Source organism: Cryptotermes secundus, unplaced genomic scaffold (assembly GCF_002891405.2).
Source record: "Cryptotermes secundus unplaced genomic scaffold, Csec_1.0 scaffold196, whole genome shotgun sequence".
NCBI classification, from domain to species: Eukaryota; Metazoa; Arthropoda; class Insecta; order Blattodea; family Kalotermitidae; genus Cryptotermes; species Cryptotermes secundus.
Window position 1 is genome coordinate 361,383 of NW_019735556.1, and position 24,427 is coordinate 385,809.

The 24,427-nt window shown below is 39.5% G+C and overlaps 1 protein-coding gene and 1 long non-coding RNA gene across 2 annotated transcripts in view; one reads left to right on the forward strand and one right to left on the reverse strand.

The window, feature by feature from the left end:
* LOC111869538 (flocculation protein FLO11) overlaps positions 1-24,427 on the reverse strand; it is a 202,806-nt gene that overhangs the window by 45,880 nt on the left and 132,499 nt on the right. The window lies entirely within an intron of this gene.
* The window catches only part of LOC111869541, a 249,865-nt gene continuing 233,557 nt past the window's right edge, over positions 8,120-24,427 (forward strand). The window contains exon 1 of the long non-coding RNA XR_002843686.2: positions 8,120-8,475. This is a non-coding gene — a long non-coding RNA (uncharacterized LOC111869541). The remainder of the gene's footprint in view (positions 8,476-24,427) is intronic.

The window sequence follows — 24,427 nt, forward strand, 5'->3', positions numbered from 1 at the left end:
ACCATCCCGGGACCGTCAAGTTGTAATTCCGCTATTGTCCTCCTTAGGCTAAGGGTGCCGCTATTGTCCCTAACGCCGCCTGCTTACTCCCAGTATATCATTAACCCATGAACTGACCGTGTGCGAGACCGGCCAGGAGGGGTCTTGGATTCCTTGAAGACCTACAGAGGTTTATGGGCATCTCGAAAAATACGAATGTTGGGCAGATGTCGGGCTCGACCCTTGGATTTCTCTTGTTATTTTTTTGTTTTTCTGATGCCAACTGGAGGACTTGTAAAGAGGGGAGTCGGATATAGGGAGCAGAGGAGGACAGTAGTTGGAATGTGGATAGAGAAGAGAGAAGTGTTTAAGAGTAGTGGTAGCTAGTCGGCGGACGGAGCGGCTAGCTAGGAGAATAATGTAAATATTCATCATTAATGAAATTTTAAATTAAAACTGCAATCCAAGGTGTGTTCTGGAGATCCCGGATTTATTTACCCCGAAGTGTGTTCCGCTCCCATCTCCAAAGCACCCGTATCCTGTGATTAAGAACTCAAGCTCGAGCGACAGTCGTGGCAGCTGTAAGTCGGCGGACGGCTACACTACCAATGAAATAATTAAAACAGGGAAGAATGAGGGGAAACAGAAATAAATGTTAAAAAATGAGTTCCCTTTATGACTTACAGAGCTGGTCTAGTATCGTTAGGGTAGGAAGTTGACAGAAGTTGTGATGGGCAATAATACTACTGTATGGAGCTATAGATTTATAACAAGGAACATAGTGTACAGAATCAAGTGGAAGATTCAGAATCACAGGGCATGATAGGATTAACGAGAGGACGTTAGAGATAAGTTGAACGGAATTTCCGTTACCGAACAAAGAAAGTAAATCTCTAACACTCGGGATTGCTGGGGTTTTTGATCTTGTCCATGTCCGGTATTGTAAAGAACACGACGTTTCGGAAACTGGTTCTGTTTTTGTCCTTCGGTCCTCTGATTGACGTTAGCTGTTTCTAATGGATCCAGCAGTGTCCGAAATGTCATGCTCTTCAAAATACCAGACGATGATCAAAATCCAAAACCCCAATATTCCGAGTGTTATACACCACCGTCAGGAAACTTTAGTTTGCTTAATTCCCGAAACATCTGTGACAACGGTCTATTCATTATATAAACATTATCTTGGGCTTTGTCCATCTTAAGGATGTTTAAAATATATTACTTTGAGAAGGGTTGATAGCAGAAGCCCACTCGGAGACTGGGATCGTGGGTTCGAATCCCACTCAAAGTATGGAAGTCTGTTTGTGTTAGGTAGTGGCCTTAAGACGGGCTGATTCCCGTCCTAGGAGTCCTACCGAATCTCTTAGATCAAGACCTGCATCATTTCACGGACGCCCTCTGCTCCGAGTGAGAGCAACAGGAATAGAGGAAGAAGAAGAAGAAGACTATTCAGAAATTGGATGTGCTGCACTGGTCCCTATCTTGAGAGAGATTAATCCTGTCCTTACCACCTCATGCCTAAGATCCATTTTAATGTTATCTTCTGAACCATGTCTAGGTCTTCCTCGTGGACTCTTTCCTTCTGGCTTTCACAGCAATAGCCTTTATGTATTTCTCTTTTCCCCGTGCTCTTTTGGAAGTACGAATGAGAGAGCTTATGCTACCCCTGGCAAGCTAATTGTTTGCCCCATGGTACCCCACGCTGAGAAACCTCAGAAAATATGTGACGCCTAGTGGATAGGCATACCACATATCTGCACGTCTCACCGAGTTTCATAATCGTTAAGCTATTTTATGTCTACTATTACTTACTCATGGAACTGAGCCGTTCTTTAGGGCCCGCCAATTCTGCAGCTACTCAAAAATTCCCCAGTATTTTATAAAACTCGAAGGTTCATTACCGTTTTTAAGTTGTCCAGGTCGGCTCTGAGGTTCATCCATCCTGCTATAAAATTGATACCGAGGGCTCTTTCCCTGGGGGTAAGGCGGCCGGGACGTGAAGCTGACCACTCACCTCCAACTACTACAGAGGTCAAGAAAATTTGGATCTATACATCCACTCCCTCATACGCCTTCATGGTGTAGTGCTTAGTTAAGCACAAGTACAACTTTACCTTTATACTTTATAGAACAAGAATACTAATTAATATTTTTAGAAGAATGTTAATAAATTTGTCGAACAGAAATTAGTAAGAATGCAAGTTTCTGAATTAAAATCCTTCAGCCTAATTTGGAAGAAATTATGGCGTCAGATTTGTGAATATATTTATATAGAAAATCATGAAACCTGTCAAAATAAGTTCTGTATTTAAATCTGGTACTTGTATGTATAGGGAATGTTGGTATGAATAATTTATGGAGGCAGCGCATGTTTCCTATATTGATTTCTGATGGATCTACAAGAGTTTGTAGTAATACCTTTGTGTAACGCGGAAGCACTGGTGTCTGTTGAAAATCAAAATTGGGAGGTGAAACAGAGTGTCGGAAATTGTAGACAGACAATCCAATTAGTTCCACATCCATGAATAGCCGGTTGGTTTTGCACTCAAAGGTCAGCTCATCAATTACTAATTCTAATCATAAAATCAAAGTTGTTCTTTCCCATGACTTCCACCACGTAGTGCCTGCTATTCTGTATCTCAACTGGGGTTCTACATAATCACAACGCGTATAAATACCGCTCTATATTACATTAACAAGGGAACCGGGATAGCTCAGTCGGTACAGACTGGACGACCGGAGTTCGATTCCCGACAGAAGCAAGGTTTCGCTCTTCCCCATAGTGTTAAGACTCCTATGTAATGTATACTGGGACCTTAGTCCCCGGCATTAAAGAGGCCAGAGCGTGAAGTTGATCACTCGCCTCAATCTAGTGCCTCAGTCAAGAATGATGGAGCTACACCTCCACTCTCCAATATGTCTTCATGGCATAGTGCTTAATTAAAACATTACCTTCACAATATAAAGAATGGTGTTGATTTTGGTTATTTTAAAGATGTTCTAGTCACAAATCAAAATTGCTCGAGTAATGAAACATTATAGAAGAAAATAAATGTTACTTGGACATTCGGAAGGAACGCGGGAAACGGAATGCTGGATTGTATGGCCATATCGAAAGGAAGAAGAACGAAAATTTAAAGAAAATTTCGTTTCACTGGTGACCACTGGGGGGGGGCTGAGGGGGAGAGGAGAGTGAGATCTACATGTAAATAGAAAATTTTTAGCCCTTGTTGGAAGATCGAAGTTTCAAAGATGGAGACTGGAAGAATAGATTAATCTGGAAACTGAAGACGACAAAGCCATGAAGAGATGCAGAGAAGAAGAGGAGGAGGAGGAGGACTAGGAGGTTGAGGCAGTGGAGGAGACAGCATGATAGTGAACGATTTAGTTTGCTAGAGTGGACACAAAAATAAAGCTTGTTTTAAGAGGCCCAAAACCTCTAATTGTTTAAAAAATCGTGTCCTACTTTACCTTCAGTTGATTTATTCTTGGTTTATTTAACGATGCACTTGCATCTGAAGAAAAAGTGTCATAAAATGTTACGGTAAGGTAATTAGAAATAGTGAAAAGGTAAGGATTTTAAAGAAGCTATGGCCTGGTTTATGGCAATGTTCCTACATTGGCCTGGAAAAGATGGGGGAATATCGTGAAGCCGTCAGTACGGATTGTTAGGCTTTGTGAGGAGACTTTCAAAGCAGTGAATATGAACGGGATGTGACATCGTGTAGTTCGGCAAAGAGATGTCAGCATTTCTGAAGATGGAAGCAGCAGGTTCATCTGAAACATTGTCACCTACGTAGTACCTGTCAACCAAATTACATGAGAACACATCCCAAACATCTTAATATTCACGATTTATTGGGTGATGTAAAGCCACTTCAGTTGCAAAAGCATACTGCAGGTAGGTAATTTTTGAGACGTGAACTATGAAGCCTGTAAGCCCTAGCTGTAATTCGAATTAGCCAATCCAAGTTTTAAGCTACTAATAAGATTGGCCCTTATTGCAATTCGGTTAACAAATATCTGTCTATATGTTAAAGCATTTTGCAATCGTGCGATAAAGGCTCTGAAATTTCGCAATTTCGCGTTACCATAGCAAAAACTTGTTTAATGTTAACGCATGAAGGTAAGTTATATGGATCAAGAACACGAAAACATTTTTTGCTTCAGTGCATCGTAACTATTCCGTATTTATAATATTTTAATTTGGATGTGTGAAGTGTAGAATAATATACAAAGAAAACTTTTAAAATTGACTATTCATGCGTGCTATTCGAGGGTGATGGCGTTAAACGTCGGCCTCGATATATCGTTCATTAATACTCGTATAAGATCAACTCAGATGAGTGGTAGGATTAGTTACTGGTCACTGCCACCTAAAAGGACACCTTTTCAAGTTGGGACTGACAGATAACCCAACCTGTGAAAGGTGCCTATAAGAAAATGAATCAGCCACACACATCCTGTGTGGTTGTGAGGCCGTAGCTTATTTAAGATTTCGTCACTTGGGTCAGTTTTTTATGGAACCAAGTGACTTTTATGACGCCCTCATAAGCAGGGTTCTACACTTTATTAAAAGTGTAGGTTTAATAAAGGGCTAATCCAAGGGGAAGCACATTAGATCATTGAAGGTCGCAGTGCGAGGGCCGGTTTTTATGGCCCACCCCTTACATACATACATAATACTCGTATGTAGGAATAGAAAGGAATATGGGTGGAAGCAAGGACAGTTAATAGTACCAAAGTTTTTATAAATGTAATGAAACTTCTTGTTGAATTATCAGTGGGTTATAACAATGCCTCGTGTATCTATGTGATGCTAGAGATAACTATATTCCTGTTCCTAAACACCCTGTTATGAAGGTGTATATTAAATCAGAGCTTAAGCTCCATATATTTTATATCGTGGTACTGTTCTAAGGTTACGGAAAGAAGCCATATTGATGGCGGAGATGACTATGCTCGGGACTTTCCCCTTACTGCCTGAGTAGCCCATCTGACCTACACGATCCCAAAGGGCTTGTAGCTAGCGGAAGGTAATAATCCCAAGTTCGTTTGAACATAATGGCTGGACGACTGTTTCTGTATTCCTAGTGGTTTCTTTCAGGCCTTTTCTGACAATATATCTCTCTCACCTCGCCTTCTGTATCAAATCTATGCTTATACGTCATCAATTTAAATATTCTTACAGGACCCGAAAGTATTTAAAAGTATTAAATTAAGTGGCAGATACTTCTGCCTCTAAAGTTCCTACTTAAGGTTATATTTAGACTTAAAGCTTTTAAGTTAATACTTCTAAGTACACATTATTATAGAAACGGAGCGATGCATCCTCCAAATATTCCTGAAGCAGCCTACTGTTTAGGACATATAATTTAACGTTCTCAGAATTGTGCCTGAATTTGACATCGCAAGGCTACGAAAGTTATTTCAAGACCATTTTGCTGCTGATGCTTCTTCCTCTCAAGGTCTAAGTCAAAGGGTCGCTTCGTGGTTAAATTGATCACTCCGTTTCCGACGTGGGCGACCAGGATCCTGTTTATCTATTGGATCATAAAGTAAAGCTTATCGTTGTAAGAGTCTAACAGGAGGCATCTTACACCAGTGTTATTGACGTCTCTTCTGGCAGACTTTACTTCAGTCTACAATATTAGCTTCATATTTTAAAACTTTATAAAGAGCGATATTAACAAAAGAGTTCCGGATATTCGTATAAACCATAACGCCTAATTTTGTGCTACGAACCTACAAGTCATATGCTTTAATGTCTTTAATGACTCATTTAAATAATGTAAATTTATATTTGCACAATAAAATTAAAATTGTCTCATGGATTACCGTGCTGCACTACAGCGTAGAGAGTCATAACAACCGAAATATAGTCGAATCGAATTTCATTTCTTTGCAGTTGTAAATATGTTACAGATTGTCATTATTATTAGCCGAGTGTGTTTCAACAGCATATTTAGCGTGCAAGTTTACAAATATTTCTGGAGTTCCTGTATGAGTGTTAAAAGCCTAAACTGATTCAGTTTTCTTTGTTTTTGTTGTTTCTTGTTTGTTTTGTCCTTTGTTGTATATTGCTGTTGTTTGTATTTATGCTGGCTTTGAAATTGGCCATTGGATGTTGAGCTCAGCACCAAATAAATAAAGGAATGATTTTAACTGAATTATTATTAGTGTCGTTTGGGGGAAAATATTTACTTGAGCACCGATTTTGTCTACGTTGCATTTGTGCGATGTAACCCCAGATTTATTTTCCCATTGCTATATTGTTGACTGATGAACTATTTGTACGTAATTTACACCTAAGTTTACGATTTATTTCCACATCTAAATTCTAATGTCACGGATGTCATGAATTATTAGTTATCGTCACCAAACCGAAAGCTAAACAGAAATCTCACGTAAATGACATTTTGTTTTACAATTTAAAAAAGAGGTTTAAACAGAATTCCGTATTTTTCTTAGAGCTATTATCATACGTAACTTCAGAACACTATATTAAGTGTCGCTAGTGTCGCTCCCAATACACAATTTCGTGCATCTCGAGGTTATAATCGATTACATGAAGCTTAAAGCCACAACAGCAAGGTGGCCTCTAATTTCATGACGCTCATACAAAATTTCGTAAAAATTTGTGTTTGTTTATGTTGAACTGGGGACTTGGCGGAACACACACACACACACACACACACTAACATCATGGTGATCTCATATGCGTTGAGAAAGAAAACTAGACTAAAAGGAATCGAGGCTCGTAGTGAAGTTACTTGAACAGTGGCACTGGATATGTAGGATATTATAGCAGTTCAGAAAGTGTTATCTTCTTATTCATCGGTACTGTTCAAAAAATTAAAGTAGTGTATAATTTACCAGTTGTTCTATATTAGTGTGTAAAATTATATCTTACTCTGATGGAAGAATATAAATGACAAGTTTTCGAAAAAGATGTCTTCAGAAACTGTATGGATGAGAAAAGAATGAAGTGGAAATTTAATAGTACTGCAGCGAGGAAGTTGTCTACGCAGGCTGCGTGCTATCGAATATGGGGTTCATAAATAACATACGAAGTATTGATTGAGAAACCTGTTGGAAAGTGACTCCTTAGACTGTAGCGTAGTGGAGGATAACATGAAGATGTATGCTGTGGAAATAGACTGTGAGGATGGAAGTCGTTTTAACGTGTCCAGTAGTGGGATTCAGGAATATATTAACGATACCAAATCTTTGGTTGCACTACTTACATCAATTTTTGCGTTCTTGTAATTGCGATCCAAATGGTTATGAGCTTTAGTTTCATGGTAAATAAAATCATCTTGTAATATTTAACTGCTAAATATTTTTTTTTTCTAGCAGATGTACTTCAGCATCCCCCCAAAAGTGTCTCCACCTTGTGGTGGTGGAGCTTGGGTGACTCTGTGACCTGGAGAGCCATGCCAGCGGTAGAGTCCAGACTAAGTGAGATACACTGGTTCCCCAGGTTCGGGGTTGGAGATGAGGCTAACCTCATCCTAATAAAAAGAAATTTCTTCAGAAACCTAACAACCAGCCTCGCGTCATCATGCATAGATCCATTCTTATGGCAGCTCGTATTTGTGGTGAAGACTGGATGTAGAGGAGGCCAAGGCTCACCCAGGGCTGTAACGCCGAGTGGTACGTAGGGGTTTACCCATATTGTGGTCAATTTAATTCTAAAGAGCCACGGAATCACGTTTAATTTTCTATCAACAACAATATTATTTAAAAAAAAAAACAACAACTAAAGAGAGATTAAACTTCCGTTTACCCATATCTGACAGATTTAATTTCAACAACCGTGACAACGTATATATGTTTGTATCAGTATCCATGACAGAGATAATGCTTTCGCATATTATTCTTCATTCTGAACTTCCACGAGAGTGTAACCATTATTATATCGACAACATTGACATTCGTGCAGCTCCCGCATTTCATGACCATCCTCGTTTTGAGCAACCATGACAACGTATTGCTTCTTTAATAAACAACCATGTCAGTGATACATTTTCCGTGACCTGTAGCCTATCTTCTGACGAGCCGTCAAGTTATGCTGTGTCTTCCAAAGATAACCAACTGAGCTGCTCAGCTCTGGCAGGGATCACGTAGCGTGAGCGAGATGTGTCAGCATATTTTACGTACTAGCCACTGCACGCATCGATATTCTAATTTTCGATTATTCTACCGCTTAGTAGTAGGTCTGCTCTGTAGACACGTGTCAGTGATTTGTGAAGTTGTCTGCAAAGTTTGTTTGTGATATTATTTACAAACGTATTCACTAGTTATTATGATGCTATGTGGCTCTAAGTGAAGACTGTAATTGACCATTATTTATACTTGTGAGGCATTAAATTAGTGTCAGTGGAATCATGTGAACTATTGTAAAAGAATGAACTTTTCCAAGTGAACCTTTCAATATACGAACAAGAAGATGATATCGTTCCTGTTTTGTTCTAGCCAGTCCACTGCTTGGCGGTGAGTAAAGACTAATATATATAAATATTGTTTTTTTACACATATACTAAGTACTGAAGAGGTTAAGGTTAGAAATGCATGCAACAACCGACGTCACTTCTGACTAACGGAAATTGACGTTACCAAAGAAGACATTTTAGGGACAGGCATTTTACTTTATGATAAAAACGCTGTATTTCCTAAACTCGTATCTTTGAGCTCAAAGTGTTACTTTGATGTTGAAGATGAGGTATATTCATGAAAAATCGTATTTCGTTGGTGCTATGAAAACTTTATTCTATTTGTCACTGTACTGGTACCTCGCCTGCATTCTATCTGAATTTACGGCACATTTTACTGTTTTCTAACTCCTCCGTCCATAGGCATATTGCAGGTTCGGTGTACTTCAGTTTCGTGTGTGAGAATTCGAATTCCATTTGCCAGTTTGAAAAGTTTGTGGCTCCACCCCGAAATAAAACAGTCAACTGCAGTAGAAAATGGTGATGATTTAATACCTAACATATTAAAATAATCAAATATAATAAAATACAATATCGCATTATGCATTTCTTAGTACCCAACTCCGGCCATCTTCAAGATGATTCATGCTTTAATTTTTAAATGTTAATTTATAGAACTGCTTTCATAATATGTTGATTTGTTTGGCTTCTTAATTGAAATTATATCAATCTTTGCACATGTGTACCTAAATAACTCCATGGAGCTGAGCCCTTCTTGAGAAGCCACCAGTCACACAGCTACTTAATTTCCCAACATTTTATAGACCCCTAAGACCCATTACCGTGTTCGCAAGAGCCCTCCACCGGTCCCTATCCTGAGCCAGATCAATCCAGTCCATACCACTCCATTCTCTCTCTAAGATCAATTGTAATATTACCCACCCACCTACATCTTGGACTTCCTACTTGTCTCTTTTCTTCTGGCTCTTCCACCAATATCCTATACGCATTCCTCTTTTCCCCATGCGCCCTACATGCCCTGCCCATCACATTCTCCTTGTCTTATGACTCTAATTATACTTGACGAAGAGTACAAGTTATGAAGCTCTTCATTATGCAGTTATACAGGCTTCTATCACTTCATCCCTCTTCGGTCAAACTATTGTCCTCAGCACCCTGTTCTCAAACACCCTCAGTCTATGTACCTCCCTTAACTTCAGAGACTAAGTTTCATGCCCATATAGAATCACAAGCAAAATTATACCTTTTACATTTTAATTTTTACGTTTTTATAGATCACTTGGGAAGACAAAAGGTTCTGGACTGAATGGTAGCAAGCATAAGCCGAATTCTGTCTCCACTTAATTTCCTCCTGAATAAAAACTTGATTTGTTACTGTCGTTCCCAAATTTCTGAACTGTGTCACATTTTCAAGGGATCTGTTAGCTATCTTTATATAATTATTTTGCAATGATTTCTGATGACAAGGCAGCAACATATACTTAGATTTCCCTGCTTTTACTTATGGACAAACCTCTTTAATAGCTTCAATTAAAGTTTCTGTGTTTATCCTTGTGATATTTATGGTAATTCCCAGTAGCTTCACATCGTCAGTATAGACCAACAGCTGATGTGATTTCAGTCCCACCTGGCTTTCGTGGACATTCCTAATGGCATATTCAAGAGCAAGTTGAAAAACAATGGTTCTAAATCATTTCCTTGTTTCAGACCATTTTGGATAAACTTATCATCTATATATTTACCTATAAGGATTTTACTATAGGTTTCATTTAAAGACATTTTATCAGCCTATCTACTTTCATGGGTACCCCAGACTATACGAGAATATTGTACAATACTTCCCTCCTAACTGAATCATAGGCTTTTTTTGAAGTCTATGAATAGCTGATGTACTGTCTCATTGTATTCCCATTTTTTCAACAGTGTATGATGAAAGAAAAAGATCTGATCAGTAGTTGATCTGTTACGTCGAAACCCACAGTGATGATCCCCAATAATTTCATCTGTATATGGGCTTAACCTTGAGATTGGATAAAATTTTGTATGAAATTGATATCAGTGATATCCCACAATAATTATTACATCCACTTTTATCTTCCTTCTTTAAAATTGGTACAGTAATAGACTACTTCCATTGATCAGACAATTCTCCCTTATTCCAAGTAGAATTCATGAGTTTATGGATCTCCGACCATAACGTTTCTCCCACTGCTTGAATCCTTCCAGAATTTGATCACTACTTGGCAATTTATACCGTTTCAATTTTGCAGTAGCAGTTTCAATCTCAAAAGAACTAGGATCAGGTACTAACGGCTCAGCTGTATGTATTTCTATCTGCCTAACATCACTGACCCTATGTACATTCAGTAACTGAGAAAAGTTCTTCCATCTATTCTAAATGTTGTGGGAATCTGCAAGCAGATCACCATTCTCATCCTTCACTAAGTTACTGCTAGGCTGGTAACCCCTCTTAAAGTCATTTATTCCCTCTATACAGCTCTTTTATGTTCTTGTTCTTGCTGTTCGTTGCAAGCTCATTAATTTTGACTTTCAGATATTTCCTCTTTTATTCCTGAAATGCTTGCTGGTTTCACGTCTTATATTATTCAGATTATCCCCATTTATTTCATTTTGGTCCACTAACCACTGCAGTCTAGTTTGTTTTCTTTGATTTAATATTTATGAGCATCCTTCCTCGAACCATGGCTTATGCTTCTTCAATTCATAATAATCTATACTCTCTTCCGCTGAAATTTTGATATTCTCCCAAATAGTTTCCCAACTTCTACAAACGTGAGCGTCTGAGTTCTCCAAAGCTGTTTGAGATTTCAACACGATACTGCTCTTAACCTCTACCTTGTTTAATTCCTTGAGATTGAACCTCTCCATATGAAATTTGTGTGATGTGTTTTACTCACTGCCTCCCTAATTTTTGCCACCACCAGATTGTGATTAGCAGGGCCCGGATTTTGATGACATGTCATCTTTTTTTTTCTTTATGTAGTAAACGTTGCTTTTAAGTACTAAAGCCCCGATTTTGAACCTCTGGTTATAAAAATGTGAATTTTATTGTGCATTTTGTTGTCATATTTTGTAGGTTTTAAGTTTTAGGTTATTTTTACAAGTTTTTACGTCATTTTTTCACGTTTTACATCAATTTTGGTTATCTTTCTCGTTTTTTAATAACTGACATTCATTGATCAGACTGAAGATATTTGTTTCGTGAGGTAGAAATCTATGTTCTTCAAGTAAATTTTGTTTTGTATCTCTAGCCTCTGTCGCTAAATATAATAGATTTTTTTTGTGGGAGGGCACATTATTTTTCTTTCTAAGCCGCCAGAGATGCTGTTACTGTCCCGCGCCGCTTTCTAAGCCACCGCTATGTCATAAACTCATAAAATTGATGCCTCAGAAATGCAGAGGGGTAGGTTTAAAGAGATGTCCGGCTGTCATAAAATCAAGAAACTGGAAACTAAACGAAATGTTGTGATATTCTCATTGTTGTTATGATGAGACACTATATCTGGGAAGATACAATATTCTAAGTCGCATGTCTTTCTAAAGGCTGTCGCCCCACAGGTGCAGAGGGTCAATTACTTCAAACGAAATCTCGGTATCATAAAAACATGTAAAGATCCTAATTTACACAGTCCGCATCTACCTGGAGAATTTTTTTTAAATTTGTAGGTCATTTTTTAAACATTTTTTGGTCATTTTATAGATCATTCTTCAGATATTTTTAGGTCATCAAAATCCGGGCCCTGGTGATTAGTATCACTCTGCTGCTTTGAACATCAGTCTTAAAGTACGCTTGAATGCCCTCTCCTATCTGTCAAAATATGGTCAGTTTGACTGTGAGGCTTGTACATATATTCTTTAATTGATCATTATTATATCTCAAGAAAAAATGTTTATTAATTATTCGTATTCCTCACAAAAGCTTTCATCTGAGGTCGTATAACGAATGCTGTTGACAGAGTCATTAGATAAACCGAGAAGGAAATCTATATAACCATTGTCTAAAGGTAACTTCCTCTTTCATATCAGCGTGTATTTGTTACTTGTATATACTCAGTATTTTATCTCATTTTTAGTTGCACGGCTTTAGCTTCTCGTGTGTTACCAATCTAGGGTAAGACATTGATTTCTGTGCAACACGTGGTTTTGTCCCTACGGATTACTGCATTATCCACTGAGCAACGGATCTTACCCAGGCTTCATTATATGTATGAGAGCCTTGTGTGCCTTTCACAATTTATATTTCATTTGCTTATTTCAACTTCAGCAACTTTAGTTCGAAGTGCTCTGCCGTTCAAGAAACGACCCATTCTTCACTGCCCTTTTATGCGACTGACATATAGATACGTTGTTGTAGAACGTTTTGATGATTTTTTATCGGCAGATAGAATGTTATACGTAGTAGAGTCATTAAGTTCGTGGAATGTGGTTTCATCGCATCATATAACAATGTATTCACATACACTTACACAGATCCACATCGGCCCTCAAAATAGTTGCTGTTGGCCGCTGTGCAAGTCTGCCAACGTTGATATAGCTGCCGAAAACATTGCTGAAACATATTGGCAGTAAATTCCCATACGGCGTCTCTTGTGGCATTGACCACCTCCTCGGACAACTGATATCTACGATCACGTAGCTTTGCTTTCAAGCGGTGAAAGAGAAAGAAATCGCACTCTGCGAGATCAGGTGAGTACGGAGGGTGTGGCAAAACGGTGACCTGTTGCCTTGCCAGTTCCTCTTGGACAAGAACAAAGCGATGTGCAGGGGCGTTGTGTAGCAACAGCCAATTCTTCCTACGCCAAATGTTTCGCTAGGGGATTTGCCTAGTTTTTGTCAGAACTTGATGTTTGCCCGTTGTTCAAACTGCCACATTTTCGATTTCCGCCACTTGCATTTAACTGCAGTTCACAATAGAGGCCGTAGTTCTACTTACACTGCTTGCGCACAACTGCCTCTTGCTGTGACGAGAGATGAACCGACAGGGCATCATATCGTGACTCATCCGCTGTAATGCACTGCAACGACGCTTTGCGGCCATCCCACGAACTTATTGACTGTGGTAGTATTTCAAAGACTGTACATTTGTGTACTAATTTTTTCCGTATACACGGCATTGTCGCGGGTTTAGTGCCATTTTTTATGTTTATGATGAAGGAATAACCTATCAATATACGTATGCAGCAAAAGGTTCTCTTCCCCTGTCGTCAAATCGATCATATATTCTTATAAAATTTAATTACACGTATGCACTTTCACTTTACAATCACTATCACACAGAGACTAATGTTCTCAGTCATATCGCTTGGTAGCGGCTTCCAACAGCGGACGTTCCTCTACTTCGGGCCTCGCGTCCTTGCAGGCTGGCGGTCATCTCATGCCAATCTCCTACTAACTAAGGTTTCAAGACTTGTCTCGTAAAGAAGACAAAGTCACATTGCGACTGACATAAGCAGATATTAGTGCCTGTTTGACAGTTACTGTCCTGACCTTATGGGGCGCCCTCTCTGACGAGAGGGCGGGTGTCATTTGTCAGAGTCACATTTTGCAGTAATAAGTCAGTTATCAGGATTTACACTTTATATGTTATTAAAAGTACGTAGCACGAATAGGGGTGAATATGGATACATGTAAGGTTTTGGTAAGCTAGGAAGAAAGAGACCACTGGGAAGATGGTAAACATAGGTTGGAGGATAATATTAAAATGGATATTATAGAATTGCACTGAGGTGGACTGGATTCATATAGCTCAGGATAGGGACCAGTGGCGGGCCCTTGTGAAACACGGTAATGAAGCTCCGGGTTCCATAAAATGTTGGGAAATTCTTGAGTAGCTGAGCGACTGGCAGCTTCTCGAGGACTCAACCCCATGGAGTTAGTTTTTAGTTTAGTTAGTTACTTAGAATTACGAAATGTAAAATACACTCTTGAATGCCGTTTGTGGTAAACAAAGCGAAATGTTATTGATAGTTCCATGAATTCGCACTTGAGTTAGTATTGCTCAGAACTGTACGTCGAGGAATTTTGGAGAACGGATTTTAAACGCTCTCTTCATCCAGCCAAAGAAATCCTGTTCTTATACATGGTATTCAGTCTGTCATTGCTTTTAGCCATGTGTCCAAGATATTTCTTGTAGAATGTTGATTGCCGGGTTACGAACCATGAGAATGGAACCATTACCACACAGTTGCTCAGCAAACTGTCAGTCATTCCGTGTAGCGAGTATCTCACTTCGTCAAATATTCGGTTTTTGTTCTGCGCATGTCCTCACGTACGTTGCAGTCCGTGATGGACCGCAGTAGTACACTGCTGTTAGGTAACTTTGCAACAATATGTAGCCACCGAGTAGAACCATAAGACTTTTTTCTAGCGTTTTTCGGTTGTTCAGTGTGTGCTCCCAAGCCTGCCATCTCTTGATTTAATTGACTCCATGTAGCAGAGTCACCAGGCATTCAACCACTTAAGAATTTCTCAACACACTATGGACAGGAAGGTTCATTACTGTGTTCACAAGAGACCGCCACTGGTCCCTATCTTGACGAAAATTAATCCAAATCATACCACCTTATTTTATGCCTCAAAGATCCATTTTAATATTATTCTCCACTGCGTATGGGTCTTGATAGTGGTCTCCTTTCTTCTGAATTTACCATTAAAATCCTACATGCTTTCCTCTTCGCCTTCATGCTTGCTACATGTCTACCCAACTCATCCTCATTGACTTTATCATTCCAAGTGCATTAGGCGGAGAGTAAAATTTATGAAGCCCTCATTTTGCAACTTTATCGAACCTAAAACCACTTCATCCGTTCCCGGTCCAAATGTGTCTCCTCAGCATCCTCTTCTCAGATACCTTCAGTCTTTGTCTGTTGATTTAAACTTGATGTTATTTAAGGGCAAGATTTGAAGTCCACGTGTCGTGATAACAGGATAGAATGAAAGAACACAATTGTGAGTGATGAGTAGATAAGCAGAAGAAGGCTGCCGTGGCCTACTTCAAGACACTATAATAGTTTCATCTGCAGATATTGTGAACATCTATAAATCTGTCATAACAGACGACGGCCGTTCAAGATTAGAACCAGGTATATTCAGAACATGTTTAGATACACAGAATTCAATTTCAGTATGTTCAGTTTAATTTAATACAATAAATTTAGTGTAACAAGATTTATTTGTGAATGCATCTGTAAATTTGCTATTCAGATTCCAATGTGTACACCCTAGTTTCCAACATCAAACATTTCGCGGTCTCCTAATACAGTCTGTCTGTCCGACAACTTGTAACAATTTGGTACTTGAATTCCTTACTACATTTCATGGACTAAAATATATTTTTGTTATAAACGGGTAAACGTGCCTGTCAGCAAAGGATAAAGGAAGAAATGGGAAAGCTACAAAGACGAAGAAGGAGATCTCAGTTTTAATTAAAATTAGTAAACACGGTCTGTCCCACTCAGGGCATGGATGTTTAGTTTGTGTGTGCGTTTTTCTGTGTTTGTGTAGAGGCCTTGCGACGAGCTGATCACCCGACCAAGGAGTCCTACCGAATGTGTAAGATCTAGAAAAACCGAAGTGAACGGAGAAGTTCAGGGTCGTAGGCCTAGGCCCACTGGGGATGTAGTGCGAAGAAAAAAAAACACGGTCTGACTAACCAAAGAATTTAGACATCAGGTTCCTCAGAAACTTTGGTATCCCTCTACCATACTACGTCATATCCGGAAAGATCATGCTGAATCTCAATATTCAGAGCCTTGAGAAACTCAAATCTCGTGCACAAAATAGCAGTTTACAAGAACGCGTCATTAGATGTATTTTAACAATATTCTCACTATAGCGAAAAGCACTGTTATTTCATTCGAAATTTTTTTTCTAGTAAGACCTGTAATGTTTCAGAGCTATACACTTCCTTCATGAAACGTGTATTTTCGAGATGATGGGCCATATTCAATGAATCGGATTTTATGAACAAAAAACACGTCTGTTTTTTATACACACTCCGTAAATTTATACAGTTTTTAATTAAAATTTGATACATATATGCATGATATACGCCTATTAAAATAAATATTCACGTTTCACTGGGTAAGCTTGGGTATATTCCATTTTATGAAATCGTTAAATATTATTATTTATAAACTTTGATATAATTTAGAAAATTCTGGAATGCATTCAGTACGAAAAATGAGTAATGAAGAAAATTTTCGGTTACGTTTTATGGTATGTTTTATATTCAAAATATATAACTGTAAAGTAACAGTAATAGACTACATACATAAAAGAAATTCATAACGCAGTTTTACAGGAGAACTTAGTGATAAAAGAAAATGTGCTGTGGAAATTTGATGTGATGTGAGGTGTGTTATCTGCAGTGTCATCATTTTATGGCGCGGAGAAAGTGCACGCATGCGTAGATAACGGGTGTAAGGCGCTGATAATTTTCCCTTGGTGGGAAGCTGGACGTTCAAGTGGCATGCTTTCTTCAATTCCTGGAAATACAGAATCTGTTAACTCTTTAAAACTCAATGGTTACTACGTGTACATGTACCATTTGCTTTAGGAACCTAGATATGTCAGTTGATATAGAGACGGGTTACGGTCTAAACGGCAGGGGTTCAATTCCCGGCAAGGAAAAGTGATTCTTTTTCTTCTTCGCAGCAACCAGACCGGCTATGGGGCCCACTCAGCCTCTTTCCCCGGGGTAAAGCTCAATCTAGTGTAGAGGTGAAGAAGGGTGGAGCTATACCTCTGCTTCCCGAAACGTTTTCGTGGCATGGTGCTTAATTAATCAGGCGCAGGCACAACTTTACATTTATTTTTTAGCTTACCACTTCCTCTGACATTCTAAAAATCTACATTTTGCCCATAAAATGTATTTATGTGTTTCGTATGAATTTTAGAATAAATAGCGATTATTTACCTAAGTAATATTGACCAATAGCCGGTCACCGTAACCGAGCGGTCTAAGGCATGCACTGTCTTCGCTGGCTCGGAAGCCGGGATCGTGGGTTCGAACCCCACTCAGGGCATGGATGTTTAGTTTGTGTGTGTGCGTCTTTCTGTGTTTGTATACAGGTAGAGGCCTTGCGACGAGCTGATCACCCACCCAAGGAGTCCTACCGTATGTGTAAGATCTAGAAAAACCGAAGTGAACGGAGAAGTTCATGGAGGTAGGCCTAGGCCCACTGGGGCTGTAGTGCCAAGGAAAAAAATAACCAATTGGTGTTTGTAATGAAGACGCAGTTTGATTGTTCTGAGTTAGGAACTGAAAAAAAAGTAATGCTTCAAACGTTAGAATGTTACTTTCAGACTACAGTTAAAATTACATATTAATTTTAGAAAAATCTTGATCAATTATTATTAAGCAAATATGCAATATTATAAGCAAGTGTGCACGCCTATTTATAAATAAACAATTAGGTAAAGAAAGAGAAAATGCCGTCCCTGTAACAGGCCCTGAAGGCCCATACGGTTGTGAGACGTCGAGGCTCCCACGTTTTCTCTAGACAGTCTGCTCGGAGATGGCGGTAAGGATGTTAGCCTTACGTGCCGACCTCCCGTTACCCCCCAGGCATATTCCTGGTACTCATTTCTGCTAGAGGCTGAGTCGACTGCAGGGCTATAGTGCGGCTGGAAGAATTGGGTCAATTGAAAGAAAAAATCCACCTCATCGGGGCTCGAATTCGCGACCTTCCGGCTTGTAACATAGCGCCTCCACCAACTACGCTACCACGTGCCCCCTACAGAAAATAATAATAGCCTAAATTCCCTGTTGCGATACGGACTACATAGAAAATGACGCGTTCAACAATTCTATTGTTTCGTGTGTATTCGATGCGGCGGTATCTTTTTCTTACTGAGCCGTTGCGTAGCAACATTAATGGGATACACATATAGACACACAAACTGATGGGACGAATTTATGAAGTTTCAGAAGAATTGGTTCAGTCAATCAGAAGTTTATGGGTGGGATACACAGACAGCATGGAGATTTCATAAGCCTACTCTCGTTATTCGGAATAAAGGAAGTAGGCGAAAACATTTCTGTAAGTATGAGATGTATCATTGTAATTATGCAAGTTACCTTAGCAATGAATTGTCATCGTTAACGCGTTGCGTAAATTTAAATCGTATAGTGGGTTGCGAACGAGCGATCAATATTTTGTTTCAGTGTTTTGTGTATTATCTGTGGGTACTGATACTATTTTGATGCCAATATGTGAAGTGCAGCATACTGTAAAAAGAGACTGTATAAGATTGTCTTTGTTTTTAGAGACGGCTTAAAACATGGCCTCAACCGCCCACTCGGTAACGTGTCGGAATGGAAGAGATTACAAGTGAAAGCAGATAAATTTACTGGTACTAAACAAACTCCGTGGTTTTTGTCCGGAAGCGAAGTATACCGACCGAGCGAGCGACCGCCGCTTGCCGGCGAAGTTAGTGCCAACTTTAGCTGATAGAAGGTGTTGCGTGGTCAGCGAAACGGATCCCCCACGGCCGTTAATCTCGGTTTTCTAGACCGGAGCAGCTTTTTCCTTGAAATAGCTCCTCAGTTATCCTCATGAGGCTGAGCGGACACACTTCCAGAACTACTACTTCTCAGAAATCTGGTAGTTCCGGGAATCGAACCCGGACCTCAGGATCTGTAGCCAGGGACTCTGACCACTAGACCACAGAGGCGCTATACCGATAGTGTCCCTAAATAATTAACCTTTTTTTATTGCTAGTGGGGTGGGACTAAATCCCTTGTACTGTGGCCACTTCTGGCCTATTGTACCAGCCCTAGATGATAGGTGAAGGTGATTGTGGAGCAATTCGTGGAATGAAGATTGGCAGGGGAAACCGAAGTACTCGGAGAAAACCTGCCCCAGCGCCACTTTGTCCACAACAAATCGCACTTGACCAGACCCGGGATCGAACCCGGGCCACTGCGATGGGAAGCCAACGACTAACCGCTTGAGCTATGGCGCGGCCCACAAATAAATACTTTAATAATATACCTTACGAATAACGTATATACCTAATTCAAGAACGTCTTCCGTAAATCTCTCTCTGTCTACTTCCATTCACCTAATTGATGTGGTCATCACAATTCAGTTAAACCTTTACGCAGTATCCCACACACGATTTCACCCTCTCGAAGGGAAAGAATAACACGTGACTGTACATTTGTATGAGCTATGCAACTGGAAGAGAGTACAGAAAGTAACATTTTTCAAAATCAAATAGCGCCGTTTCACCTAAGTGTTCATATTTTCTCTTTGTGTTTACATTAACACATGTACATCATTACGTAAGGCTGCGTACCGCTTGTGAGGTCAGTGACCGAATGCATTACCATGATTAGAGGAATGACGTATGAGCGCTCCTAGAGACGTGTAGTATATCTCTCCTGTTTCAGGTACCAGGTTCGAATTCCGGTCTTCAAACCGCAACTGCCTTTTGCTTCCATTAGTCTCTACCCAGGAAACTGCATAGATTATTCAGTTGAATAGATTATAGTCGATTCTACGTCCTATCTAACGACTCATGACCTCCATTTCAACTAGAAGTTTTCTCGGAATGTTCTGGTTTCGAGTTTCGGCCTGGCTACTTGCTGTAGTTGTAACCTAAAAGTTTTCGCTCTTTTCTGCAGTCTTCTCAACCTGATTCTAGGATAGTACTTTGTAATAGGCCTACTCGCCATCTTCATCATTTTTACATACTTAGCAGTAATAACCAGCGTCGTCATACGTCATTCGGCGCCGCTCGTATTAAGACATATAGAGGAGTGGATTTATAGATCCACGTATTCGTGACCTCTGCACTGTTTGGATGTGAATGGTCAGCTTCACGCGCCGGCCGCTTTGCCTCCAGAGACATATCCCACCGATCACAATGGATTGGAGGCTGGGTGGACCCCAGAACCGGTCTGGGCAACGTAGAGGAGAGAAAATTCTTGACCCTGCCGGGACTCGAAATCCAAACCTCGGTCGCCCGTCTCTATACCGGCTGTGCTATCCCAGAAAATTCTTATACTATAGGAGGAACGGAGAAAGAATTGGAAAGACGGTCACAAAGAAGGAGAAGAGAAAAGTGGAAGACAAAGATAGAGCGAAAGACAGAGGAAGACGGAGAAGTGGCAAGGAATTGGAGGAAGGGGTAATAAAATGAATACTATTATGCTTTTGGGAATTAATCATATTTATGTGGCTGGATATATGTACTTATAAACCTCATGGAAATGTTTCATTTTGACTTAAAGACCCGTTGAAAAGGTTAGAGAAATCCAGAAGTGGATGTTTTAGCAGCAGTTAATAGAAATCACCTCCTGCAGTTCTATATTATGAAAAGCCCTGCTGCTTTCGTCTACAAAGCTTTGTTTATACTGTTGTACTAACAAGCTAGATTTGAAAGTCTAGAGTAACACAGCTAAAGGCATGGTACAGATTGTGTGTTTAAGAAAAGAATACGTACAAAACCATATAATCACGTTGAAGATAATAAAGACATCATTAGAAGTTACCATGGAAACTGAAGCCTTATTATTTTATTCAGGATGAAATTGCGACTGCGGAAATTTATCTTTTCAACCCAACATTTCGGGGTCTTTTTGAAGGCGACTTACGTTTCTATTATTGTGTGTAATATTTCACCGTGCGTCGCACCCATCCCTTTCCCGTCTGAGACAAACACATACAGTAAAACCTACTCATAATGGAGTACTAAGGGACTTGGAGCCCTTTCCCCTTGCAAGACTTTTTGTTTGGTAGCAGTATTTCTAGATAAAGATATATTGCTCAAAATACCACATGTGTTTGCGATCCAAATAACTGTCAAAATGTAATGTTTCCGGATACGTATGAATGTTTATACCGTTACCGAGCAGTATATATTTTCAGTTTCCTTTCTTCCTTTCTTCGTTATTAAATTTATACGCCAGTCTATTAATATATATGCACACATCTCGTCGAATTATTTTAGTATGTAACAGCGATAGCCGGTCACGGTAGCCGAGCGGTCTAAGGCATACACTGTCTTCGCTCGCTCGGAAGCCGGGATCGTGGGTTCGAATCCCACTCAGGGCATGGATGTTTGTGTGCGTTTTTCTGTCTTTGTCTACAGGTAGAGGCCTTGCGACGAGGTGATCAGTCGCCTAAGGAGTCCTACCGTATATGTAAGATCTAGTAAACCGAAGTGAAACGGAGAGTTTCGTGGAGGTAGGCTAGGCCAAATTGGGGCTGTAGCGCCACAGGGAAAAAAAAAAAATGTGACAGCGATACCCTTCTAAGTTTAATTCTAGAAAGCACGAATTCGAGAAACATTGTATGAGGAGGAAACAGTAAATAATGAAGTGGCCTTTTCAGTAAAGTTTTTAAATCTGTATTTCCGCTAACGTGTTAGATTAATTTATAAGGAGTAATTTTAGACTGATCTTCGATATACGCATATATTCACAGATATTTTTCCAGTAATAACACTTTTTACTTTAAATCACTTTCCATTTGAAACACATTTTACAATTAGTGACATTTTAAAAATTATTTTGTCGATTTACTTGAAACGGCGTCGTTAAACATCCTGGGAATGAAACTGTCTAACTCCCTGTCAGCAAGTCATGAACGAATTCTATATGTTTCTAACGATGGTACGTTACAATAAACATGCCCAATCATTTGTACTCTGTCCACAGTCGTAATTTTTTTTACAGTGACGTTTCGGAAACTGGATCTGTTTCGTTACAGGTTTGGGGAGGAGGAAGTTGCTACATTGTTGTGCCTGCCAGAAAGAACTAGTCCAGATATCGAGAAAAACTCTTTCTAATCAAATACATCTGGTGACTTAAACACATGCGGTTTTCGGAACTTTACGTTTGAAAAAATAATTAAGTTTATGAAGATGATGGATAATGTCGAATAATATTGAGGTCAAAGGTGGTTCTATGGGGTTAATCTACCCGCCATAGCAGCTGCTATGATGTCGTCTGGCAGTAGGCCTTAAGATGGTCTTGCTGCTGTAATGTGAAAGCTGTGTAGAGATTATTAGGTCTAAGCTATGGCTAGTAATATGAACACTTTGAGTTATGCCTTTAATATGGCAACCGCGGGCCTCACATGGTGCACCACACTTCCAAACGTGGTTCCAGAAAAAGAAACAAAATCAAGTGTTTCGTTACGATTTGAACGGTTACATTTAACCGTACACCCAATTATGTGAGTCCTGAGAATATTAAGATATTATTGTTTTATAAATTACATACATTTCTCAATAAAACTAAAGTCTTACTGTTATTGTTTTCTTGCAACTCAACTAGTATTTATATTCTTGAAATTAAATTTCGAACTCAAGGTTATTAGCGGTTCCATAAGTACCGCCTGTTTTAAAGTAATGGAACTCTGGATTCTACCCACAGAATGTATTAGCGTGTTTCTTATGATTCACAAAATAGGGAGCGATTCCTTCCGTAAACAGCATTTACCGGTCGATCTTTGTAGAAGAAAGATAATATGTTTCCTGTGAGGTAGGAACTGAAGTGTTATATATTCACTCGCTCACTCACGAAGCTGAGCCCTTCTTGAGAATCCGCCAAATGTGCAGTACTCAAGAACTTCCCAGCATTTTATGGAATCCGAAGGTTCATTAATGTGTTCATAAGAGGCCTCCACTGGTTCCTATCCTGAAGCCAGATCAATCCAATCCATAGCATCCCATCATATCTAAGTTCCATTTTAATATTGCCCCCACCTACGTCTTGGTCGTCTCAGTGGTCTCTTTCCTTCTGGCTTTGCCAGCAATATCCTATATACATTCCTCGTCCCCATTCCTGCTATATGTTCTGCCAATCCTGCATGACTTGATCATTCTAATTATACACGTACTAGGAGAAGAGTACACGTTATGAAGCTCCTCATTATGCTTCTTTCTTCAACCTCCCGTCACTTCATCTCTCTTCGCTCCAAATATTCTCCTCAACACCCTGTTCTCAAACACCCTCAATCTATGTCCCTCCCTTAATTACAGAGATCAAGTTTAACACCCATACAGAACCACATTAAAAATTATAGTTTTGTATATTCTAATTTTTATGTTTTTGGAGAGCAGACGAGAAGACAAAAGGTTCTGGACTGAATGGTAAGAAGCATTACCCAAATTCACCCTCCTCTTCAGTTCCTCCTGAATCTGGTTTTTGATTTATTATCGTCGTTCCCAAATATCTGAACTGCGCCACATTTTCGAAACATCCGTTACATATCTTTATGTCATGATTTTGCCCTGAATTCTGGCGACGAGTTAGCACAACATATACTCGGTTTCTCTGTGTTTACTTCAATTCCAACCTCCTTACTAGCACCAGTTAAAGTTTCTAGGTTTCTCCTTGTGATATATATATATTATCACCCAGTAGATTTAAATTATCAGCATTGACCAACATCTGATGCGTCTCATTTGATTGTGGTCTCACTTGGTTTTCCTGGACCTTTCTAATGTAATATTCTAATGCAAAGTTGAAAAGCAGTGGGGATAAGGCATCTCCTTGTTTTAGACCATTCTGGGTAGGAAATCATGGGACAAATGCTTACCTATATTCGCGCTTTAAAAGGCTAAGGCATAAAGAGCCAGTTGAATCCCTTCATTAGAATCTAATCGTAGAGCATCAGAAGAGAAGTTCGCAAGTAAGGAATTATATATCTATGTAAGTTATAAAGTTCGCATACCGATGGTGATGAAGAGTACTATCATCTGGGATATAACGTCATGTAGTGCATTGAGAGTCAGCCGTCGTTTCGGAGGAACATACCGCTTCTACTTTCATTTTCGAGAAATAAGCCGAACAAGAAACAGGCGTGTAAGCAAATGACAAGCAGACATCTATTCTGGCCTTGCTTGCCACGTCCTTTCACGCATCTCTCAAGCTTGGTTTATTTTTTAACCCAGAAGATGGAAACGATAATTTCCTCCGAAACGTCGGTTGACTTTCAACGGACTACACGATG